We start from the raw sequence: 9680 nt of genomic DNA, 5'->3' as shown, positions 1-9680 counted from the left end.
ATTCACCTAGTTTATAGGCCCCAGTGGGTTAAAGAGACTCACAGCACAATTTAAGGGGTTTCATGGCCTGGGTTATCAAACAAAAATCTCCCTAGGGTTTTCTGAGCCATGAAGGCCACCAGCCTTCCATACAGGTGGAAACAGGCATACATGTACGCACACCAAAACCAAAAAAAGAAATTCCAACAAACCAAAATCACAAGCTATTGCCATGCGTGCCCACCGCAAACTGGAATCTAGTCACTAGATAGTGACACACTATTGCTGAAGACACAGTGCACTTTGGTGGCAGAGTAGAGAAATATACCTCAGAGTGACCTAAACTTCCTCTCTTTCAGCTAGTCCTTCTGGTGCTAAAGAGTACTATCCTAACTGTTCTCGATTTATAACGTTTTGTTGTTATTCCAGAGGTCCCTCCTGGAGCACACACACTGGAAGTGAGGGTCAGAGAAGTAACTGTGGAATGCTGTGGTGGTTTGAATTTAATTGATCCCCAAAATCTCATAAGGAGTGGTACTATTGGGAGGGTGTGGCTTTGTTGGAATGTATATGACCTTGTTGGAGAAAATGTGTCACTTTTGAGGGCGGGCCTTGAGGTTTCCTATGCTCAAGATACCTCCCAGTGTCTCAGTTGATTTCCTGTTGCCTGCAAGATGTAGGACTCCCAGCTACTCCTCCAGCACCACATCTGCCTGCATGCCACATGCTCCCTGTCATGATGATAATGGACTGAACCTCTGAAACTGTAAGCAAGCCACCTCAATTAAATGTTTTCCTTTATAAGAGTTGCCATGGTCATGTGTCTCTTCACAGCAATAGAAAGACCAGCTAAGACAGAAGTTGGTACGGGGGTGGGGGGTGGAGTATCACTGTGAAATATTTTTGTTTGAAAGAATATGGACCTGGGGACTGTGGATGAGAAAAGCGGCTGGAGGCTTTAAGTGCTGCTTAATGGGCCAGCTAGTAGAAGTAGGGAAGACAGTGGTGTTGAATGTGGTTTGATAAACTGTGAGGGGCTTACTCAAGAGTTTACAAAGGAGAAGAATTTTAGGATGTTGGCTAGAGATCATTCTTATGATAATTTGGTGAAAGAAGTGGCTGTTTTTAGCCTTTGTCCTGAAGAGTATGCCTGAGGCTAAAGTGAAAAATTTTGGATTAATTATATTAGCAGGGGAAATCTCAAAACAACCTAGTATAGACTCTGGTGTGTGGTTATTAGTGTCAATTATGATGAGTATTTGTAATGAAAAGGAGCAAACTGGGGCTGGAGAGATGGCTCAGAGGTTAAGAGTGCTGACTGCTCTTCCAGAGGTCCTGAGTTCAATTCCCAGCAACCACATGGAGGCTCACATCCATCTGTAATGAGATCTGGCGCCCTCCTCTGGCATGTGGGCAGAATGTTGTATACATAATAAATAAATAAATCTTAAAAAAAAAGGAGCAAACTGAGTGGGATAAATTACAAAATGCAATTTTTTTACTCTGATCTTTATTTTTTGAAGAAAAAAAAAGCGAGGTTGACAGGAGACTGCAGATGGAGATTGCAGAGTGGGGGGTTCCATGGTAGTCTGTGAGTTGTCCCTAGACAACAGATTCTGGAGAACCAGAAACTTCACTTAGTGTATGGTTTTCAACAAGCGAAAATCAGGGGAATAAGGTGGAGTCTGGTGAACTTATTAACTTCTCTGGCATATAAGCGTGCTTTTTTTTTTTTGTCAAAATATAAAATTAAAGGAGAAAAAAATCACCAAAAAGTAGAATGAAACTAAGTCCTGTGTTCAAGGAGATAAGCAGATTGAGAAATGGAATAAAGGGAGTGGTGACCTCAGCTAAGTTCCAGTTTGTAAATTAAAGAAAAGCTTAGAGCTGGATAAATGGGGTACACCTTTAATACCAGCACTGGGGAGGCAGAGGCTGTCAGATGTCTAAGTTTGTGACCAGCCTGTCTACAGATCCAGTTTCAGGACAGCCAAGCTTAGCCACTGAAGGACAGAAAGCTGGTGAAGATGTAATTGAATGAGGAGGCCATGTTCCAGTCCAGCAAGCAGCAGAACTTGGCCACTGTGGCCATGAAGTTCTGGCTTTATAGTTAAAGATAGAAACGGGTTATGGAATCTTCCTCCATGACTAAGGAAAGCCACTGAGGTCAGGCATCTGTCAGGGATGGCCCTGAATGGAGGCCTAGAGAGGCCATTGCATGAAGCTGTGAAATTGAAGCCTGGATTGTCTTGGAGCCCCCAAGTTGTTAGAGATACTAAAGATATGGAATACCCGCCAAACAGAGCTGCTAACAGGGAATGGAACCAGCCCAAGGGGGAAAAATGTGTTACAGTCAACAAAGCTGAAGGGACGTGGAGACCTGAAGAGCATTTTGACATCAGACATGGAAATGCAGAGTTTGGAGTTTGCCCAGATGGTTTTCAGTCTTGCTTTGGTGCAGTATTTCCTCCTATGCTTTCATCCCTGTGTTTTGGAATAGTAAAGTATGTCCGGTGCCATTATATGTTGGAAGTATGTGATCTGCTTTTGGATTTTTATTTTTACAGGTAATTGGTGATTACAGGTGACTAAGAGATTACTTGAATCCCAGAAGAGATTTTGGATTTTAAAACTTTATTGAGACTGTTATCGACTATGGGGACTTTTGAAGTTGGACTAAATGCATTTTGGCATTATGATATTGTTACAAACTTATGGGGTCCAGGGAGTGGAATGTGGTGACTTGAATGTAATTGTCCCCCATAATCTCATAAGGAGTGGCCCTAATGGGAGGTGTGGCTTTGTATGGCCTTGTTGGAGGAAGTGTGTCTCTGTGGGAGCAGACTTTGAGGTTTCCTATGCTAAGGATACGGCCCAGTGTCTCAGTTGACTTCCTGTTGCCTGTAAGTTGTAGGACTCTCAGCTACTCCTCCAGCACCACGTCTGCCTGCACACTGCCATGCTCCACCATGAGGATAATGGACTGAACCTCTGAAACTGTAAGCAGGTGAGGGTTTGTTCCATTGAGGCCATTGCTATTTAAAGTTATTATTGAAATGAAAGTGTTAATTGTAGTCACTGTGTTGTTGAACCTCATAGAAGAGAAAGTGGAAAGTACACTTGAATGCATTGGCACTTCCTAAATATTACCCCAGTAGCACAGGCACTGAGAGAAACAATTAATAAATGGGACCTCCTGAAACTGAGAAGCTTCTGTAAAGCAAAGGACATGGTCAACAAGACAAAACAGCAGCCTACAGAATGGGAAAAGATCTTCACCAACCCCATATCAGACAGAGGGTTGATCTCCAAAATATACAAAGAACTCAAGAAATTGATCATCAAAAGAACAAATAATCCAATAAAAAAATGGGGTATACACCTAAACAGAGAACTCTCAACAGATGAATCTAAAATGGCTGAAAGTTACACTTAAGGAAATGCTCAATATCTGTCATCAGAGAAATGCAAATCAAAACAACTCTGAGATTCCATCTTACACTTGTAAGAATGGCCAAGATCAAAAACACTGATGACATCTTATGCTGGAGAGGTTGTTGGGTAAAGGGAACACTTCTGCATTGCTGGTGGGAACGCAAGCTAGTACAGCCCCTTTGGAAATCAGTATGACTATTTCTCAGAAATTAGGAAACAACCTACCTCAAGACCCAGCAATACCACTTTGGGGTATATATCCAAAGGATGCTCAGTCATACCACAAGGCACGTGCTCAACTATGTTCATAGCAGCATTATTTGTCATAACCAGAACATTGAAACAACTTAAATACACCTTGAATGAAGAATGGATAGAAAAAGGTGTGGTACATTTATATAATGAAGTACTACACAGCAGAAAAAAATAATGTCATCTTGAATTTTACAGGCAAATTAATGAATCTAGAAAACATCATATTAAGTGAGGTAACCCAGACTCAGAAAGTCAAATATAATATGTACTCACTGTAAGTGGTTTTTAGACATAAAGCAAAGAAAAATCTGACTACAATTCACAATCCCAGAGAACCTAGACAACAAAGAGAACCCTAAAGGAGATATACATGGATCTAATCTATATGGGAAGTAGAAAAAGACTAGATCTGGGGCTGGAGAGATGGCTCAGAGGTTAAGAGCACTGACTGCTCTTCCAGAGGTCCTGAGTTTAATTCCCAGCAACTGCATGGTGGCTCACAACCATCTGTAATGAGATCTGGTGCCCTCTTCTGGCCTGCAGGCATACATGCAGGAGGAGCATTGTATACATAGTAAATAAATCTTAAAAAAAAAAAAGAAAAAAAGGCAGGGGATCATGGGAGGATAGAAGAGCAGGGGGTTAAAAGGGAGGAAGTTAAGAAAAAGATCTAGCTCAATAACAGCAATTTTTCTTAAAAGGCTCCTTCTTTAGTTTGGGGAAATTTTCTATGATTTTTCTAAAAATGTTTTCTAAGCTTTGACTTGGGTTTCTTTTCCTTCCACTATTACTATTATTCATATATTTGTTTTTTTCATAGTGTCCCAGACTTCCTGGATGTTTTGTGCTTGGGTTTTATTTTATGTTTTGGTTTAACATTTTCTTTGACTGAAGTATCCATTTCTTCTACCTTATTGTCAACACCTAAGATTCTCTCTTCCATGTCTCGTACTATATTGGGTACTCTGGGGTTTGTATTTGACAAACCCTAAATTTTTCATTTTCAGTTTTATTGCAGTTTGGGTGTTCTTTACTGATTCTTTTTCTACTTTCATGCTGTGAACTGTGTTCATTGTTTCATTTGACTATTTCTTTGTGTTTTCATGAACTCCTGTAAGGGATCTTCCCTAAGGTCCTTGACCGCATTTATAACTTCTATTTTGAGTCCTTGAACACTTCGGCTGTGTTGCATTCTCAGGCCTACTGTAACAGGGTTACTAGGTTCTGATGGAGGCATATTGACTTGGCCTTTGTGTTTTTGTGCCCGGGTCTAAAGATCCAGAATTATAATGAATGATTGAGGTGTTTCTTGGGGTTGATCTTGTCTTTGTGGGGTGGGTGTTTTGTTCTTTGGTTGCAGTTGCTGTCTCTGGATCCTGGGCAAGTGTGGTTGGGGTCCCTGGTTGCGAGAGCTTCTGTGGGTGGCTGGGCGACAGAGTGGGATGGAGACGGGCTAGGAGGAAGTGGTGAGAAGGGCTATGTGAGAGAACTTGTTGCTGGACTTTTCTGTCCTGCCAGTTAGTTCCAGATAACCAGAGACTTAATTATTAATTTTAAGTGCTCAGTTGATAGCTTAGCCTTTTTTCCAGCCAGCTCCTACAAATTAAATTAACACATTTTATTAATCTGTGTGCTACCCCAAATCACGTTTACCTCATCTATGAAGTTTCCACGACACCTCTGACTCCGCCCTCCTTCTTCCCATCATTCTCTCTGCCCAGAAATCCTGCCTAAGCTATCAGCCAGTTTTTTTGTTGTTTTTATTTTTTTAACTAACAATGAGAGCAACACATATTCACAGTGTACAGAAGGATTATTCCAGAGCGAGAGCTGGCGGGATCAGGTCTTCATCAATAGGCAGAGTCCTCAGAGAGTGGAGGTGTGGTGGAACGAGGGGCTCCTGAAAGTGGGTTGCAGCAGGACACAGGGTAAATCTGGAGAGACCAGGATGAAAGGGCTAGGGGGATCCTGGGTCTTCATCACAAGGCTGGGTCCCCAGTGAATGGAATCAGGGCGGGAGGAGGGGCTCCTGCAAGCTGACTGCTTAGGACTAAGTCTAGAGAAAGCAAACCAGACAAGAAAGACAATGAGAAAGATTTACCTGACTTCCTGCCCATGGTGACCACTAGGGGTGCCTGACAGAAAGGTGTTGGAGGCAGAGACAGAGGAGTGAGGATGAACTAGGAGGGAAGGCTGGTAGCAGAGAAGGAAAAAGCTGGGCCCACACCAAGAGGCAGAGTCTCCAGTGATAGCTTTAGATACCCCTCTAAGAGCCTCAGAGTTAGAGGTGAAGGTTAGTGTTAGGGCTAGGGAATTATTGGAGATACTTGTCAGGGTAGTGCTAGAGACAGCCTTGGGTTAGGGTATTGCTAACTTTGTCATTTGGTTTAGTGTTAGTCCTGGACTTGGAACCCTAAAAGCTAGGTTACAATTACAGATAGAACTAAATTAGAGCTTGGTTTAAAGTTGGTATAAGAGGTACAGTTAATGTTTGAACTAGGTTTATGGTGAGGCTGGAAGTATAGTCACAGCTTCCTTAGGGCCAGCATGGGTTTAGTGCTAATGTTTGACCTAGCGTGAGAGGTGTGGTTTGGGTTGGAATTCCGGTTAGCTATGGTTAAAGCTAATGATTGGTTTAGGGTTAGGGCTAGGGCTAGAGGTAGAGTTAGAGCTAGGGTTGAGATTAGGGCCTTGTTTAGGGTTAGTTTCAGGGGTAAAGCTAGTGTTTGACTTAGATGTAAAACTGCTTTGTGTCAGGGTTAAAGTTATGTGTAGGGTTGGACCAGGTTTAGATTATGGTTGTGGTTAGTACTGTGGCTAAGTGGTATGATTAGTGAGGCTTCGAGTTAGGGTTTTGGCTAGAATTGTAGTTATGGTTAGTTGTGGGTTTAGGGTCAGGGTGGAGTTATGATTAGTATCGGAGTTAGAATTGAATTTAAAATAGAATTATGTGCTGGGTGGTGGTAGCGCAGGCCTTTAATCCTAGCACCTGGAGGCAGAGGCAGGTGGATCTATGTGAGTTCACGGACAGCCTGGTCTACAAAGCAAGTTCCAGGAAAGCCAGGGTTATATAGAGAAGCCTGTCTTGAAAATGTATATAGCTAGGGTCAGAACTAGGGTTCTGTTTAGGACAGATCTTGGCATAGCTCGAGGGTAAAGTGTACAATTAATATTGGAAAATTTTCACATTCAGTTTTAGATTTAGGTTTACTGCTTGATCGATGTAGGCTTAGGCTTTAGGTTTTGCCTAGGATCTCATTAGTCCTATTTTAGGGTTGTGGTTATGGTTAGAAGGGTTCGGATTAGTCTTAGGGCTAGGCTTAGTGTTGAGGTTACAATTAGGGTTAGAGTTGGATAGCATTACGTTTATGGTTAGGGTTATGTTTAGACTTATGGCTAGGGTTTGTGTTAGGACGAGAGCCAGTTTTTCAAGATTGATTTTAGAGTTAGATGCAGGTTAGGGTCATGGCCAGGCCTGAGTTAATGATACACCTGTGAGCATTTAGGTCCAAAGAACAAAGTTAGGGGTTAGATGTCTGATGTACAATTAATAAAAACTCAGGGTCAGAAATTGGGGTTCAACCTGAAGATCCAAAAAGCAAAACAGTCAGCCACTGGCTCTTACCTCAACCTCAGTCTGAAATGGTGATCCTGCCTCCAGGAATCTCAGAATGAGACTGTGTGAGTGCTGTGTCCCCGCCCCCCATTTTATAGTCCTCTCTAGGGCTGGGATTAAAGGCATGCACCACCCAATTTCTATGGCAACTAGGGTTGCTTCCTGGATTAAATTGCGTGTCCTTATGGCTACTGGGATTAAAAATGTGTGTTACCTTAATCTGGTCTGTAAGGCTGATCAATGGGACTGTTTTACTCTCAGATCTTCAGGCAACCTTTATTTATTAAAATACAGTTGAAATGCCCCTACAGATGTTCGGTTAGATTTAATGTGTGGGACAATACTGGCTTTATGGGTAACATTACTGTTAGGGTTAAATGTCGGTTCAGGGTTAAATTGGTGCTGGGTTTGTTGTTGGGTTAGGTATTTTTTGTTTGGTTGGTTTTTTGTTTTTTCAAGACAAGGTTTCTCTGTTTCTTTGGAACCTGTCCTGGAACTAGTACTTGTAGACTAGGTAGGTCTCAAACTCACAGAGATCCACCTGCCTCTGCCTCCCCAGTTCTGGGATTAAAGTCGTGTGCCACCACCGCCCTGCCTTGGGTTAGGTTTAAAGCTAGGTTTAGTGTTAGGATTGGCAGAGCTATCATTAGGATGATGTATCAGGTTAGAATTTAGGATAAAGTTAATAAAAGATCAACAGTTACTGTTAAATCTGTTTGGATTACTTTAGATCGAGTTTTTTTCATTGTTGTTGTTAATTAGCCCTTTTTATTATTTTTTGTTTGTTCATTTGTGTTTTGTTTTTAATTGAAGGTCCCTTACTGGCCCTGCTTCTGAGAGTGCCCAAGATCAAGGGAAAGGGGTGGACAGCCAGCTGGTGTAGGGAGGGTCAGTTCCACGGTTCACTTACCCACAGAACTAAACAGACAAGCACAGAGTCACTCTTGTGGTTAGAAGTTTGTAGCATGTGATTAGGGAGGATGAGGAGTAAGGGTATCATTTAAAAAAAATACAGACTTTCCCCAAATGAGTGCTTGGGAAGGGTCTTGGTGCACTTCAACCCAAGAGGAATCAAATCAAAAGCAGTTTGGAAAGGCCAGAACCATCAGGGATGGAGGGAAGCAGACGATCCAGGGTGGGAGGGGGGAAACCTACATTTGGCAATTGGGGTGAAGGGATTGTCCTCCCCATGCTGGGATGCCCCCAGTCTTGCCCTCCCCCCTGCTGGGGTGCCCCAGCCTTGCCCTCCCCTGCTGAGATGCCTCCAGCCTTGCCCTCCCCCTGCTGGGGTGCCTCCAGTGTCTCCAGACTGGCAGCGAAGATGCAGCCTCCAACCCCCAAGAGCAGGTCTGGGGCTGCTGGATGCTCCAGGCAGGGGCTGAAGGCATCTCACAAAGACTCAAAGACTTGTCCTCCAGGGAGATGACGGCACTGCCACCTAGTTTTTCTGCCAGGGTGCAGTGGTCTTTGATCTCTTTGTAGCAGTTTGCTTGTAATTCATTTTTAATTTGCATCGATTTCTTCTTGATAGCATCCTCGGAGCTGGCATAGATCATTTTGCTTTTAAGAGGTGCACACTCAGGGGCCCAGAAGATGAACACCAAATCCTCCATCTTGTATTTGGTCTCGTAGGTTGCATCGTAGAAAACAGTGGCGGTCCTTATCAGACAGCATCTTGTGAAAAGTGGTGTAGGGTGGTCCACATCTGCCCCGCATCTCCTCCCAGGATCTGCTTACCTCCCCCAGGATTATGTTCTTTTCGTCCTCACTGAGGCCTTGCGTTTCTTCACTTCTGGCGTTGAGGACTCGCTCACGTTGAAGTCCTTGAACACAGTGATGACATCATTAGATAGAGACAGCCACACCAGAGGCGTGTTTCCGGAAGCGGAAGGGAGTCAGGGAAAGAGCTACAGAAGAACTGAGCCTCTGCAGGTGCTGCTGGGATCCGACTGCCAGTTTTAGGTTTCTTACTAGAGGTATGGTTAAAATTTCATTTGGGGCTGGGTTATATTTAGGGCTGGTGTTTGAGCCAGGATTAAATTGAGGGTGAGAGCTAGTATTTGGGTTAGGGTGACGGCTTAAAGGTGCTTCAAGATTATTTAGGGTTAGAGCTAGAAGTAGGGTTGTGGATAGCACTTGTCTTATTTCTAAGGCTAGTATCAGAGTGAGAGCTAGGCACAGAGTTAAAGTTAGGGCTAGGGTTGTCATTAGGGTCAGGTTAAGTTTAGGGTTAAAATTGGTGGCAGAGCCAGGAATAGGATTACCTATCGAGTTAGGGTAGAGTTTGGTATGAAGTTGGTATAAGAGCTAAGTTAGTGTTAGAACTAGTCTGAAGGTTAGTATTAGAAATAGTTTTACTGTTGAGGCTGGAAGAATGGTTAAAGTTTCATTTAGA

At 43.1% G+C, this 9680-nt stretch overlaps 1 pseudogene; it reads right to left on the bottom strand.

Annotated features, from left to right (window-relative positions):
• Positions 1 to 5436: 5436 nt before the first annotated feature.
• On the bottom strand, positions 5437 to 9132 carry LOC126508520 (cofilin-1-like; annotated as a pseudogene).
• Between the last annotated feature and the right edge of the window lie 548 nt (positions 9133 to 9680).

Source organism: Alexandromys fortis, unplaced genomic scaffold, assembly GCF_014885135.2.
Source record: "Alexandromys fortis isolate MF-2015 unplaced genomic scaffold, M_Fortis_MF-2015_v1.1 scaffold_79, whole genome shotgun sequence".
Lineage (NCBI taxonomy): Eukaryota > Metazoa > Chordata > Mammalia > Rodentia > Cricetidae > Alexandromys > Alexandromys fortis.
The sequence above is the reverse complement of the archived record's forward strand: the minus strand, read 5'-3'. Positions and strand labels throughout refer to the sequence as shown.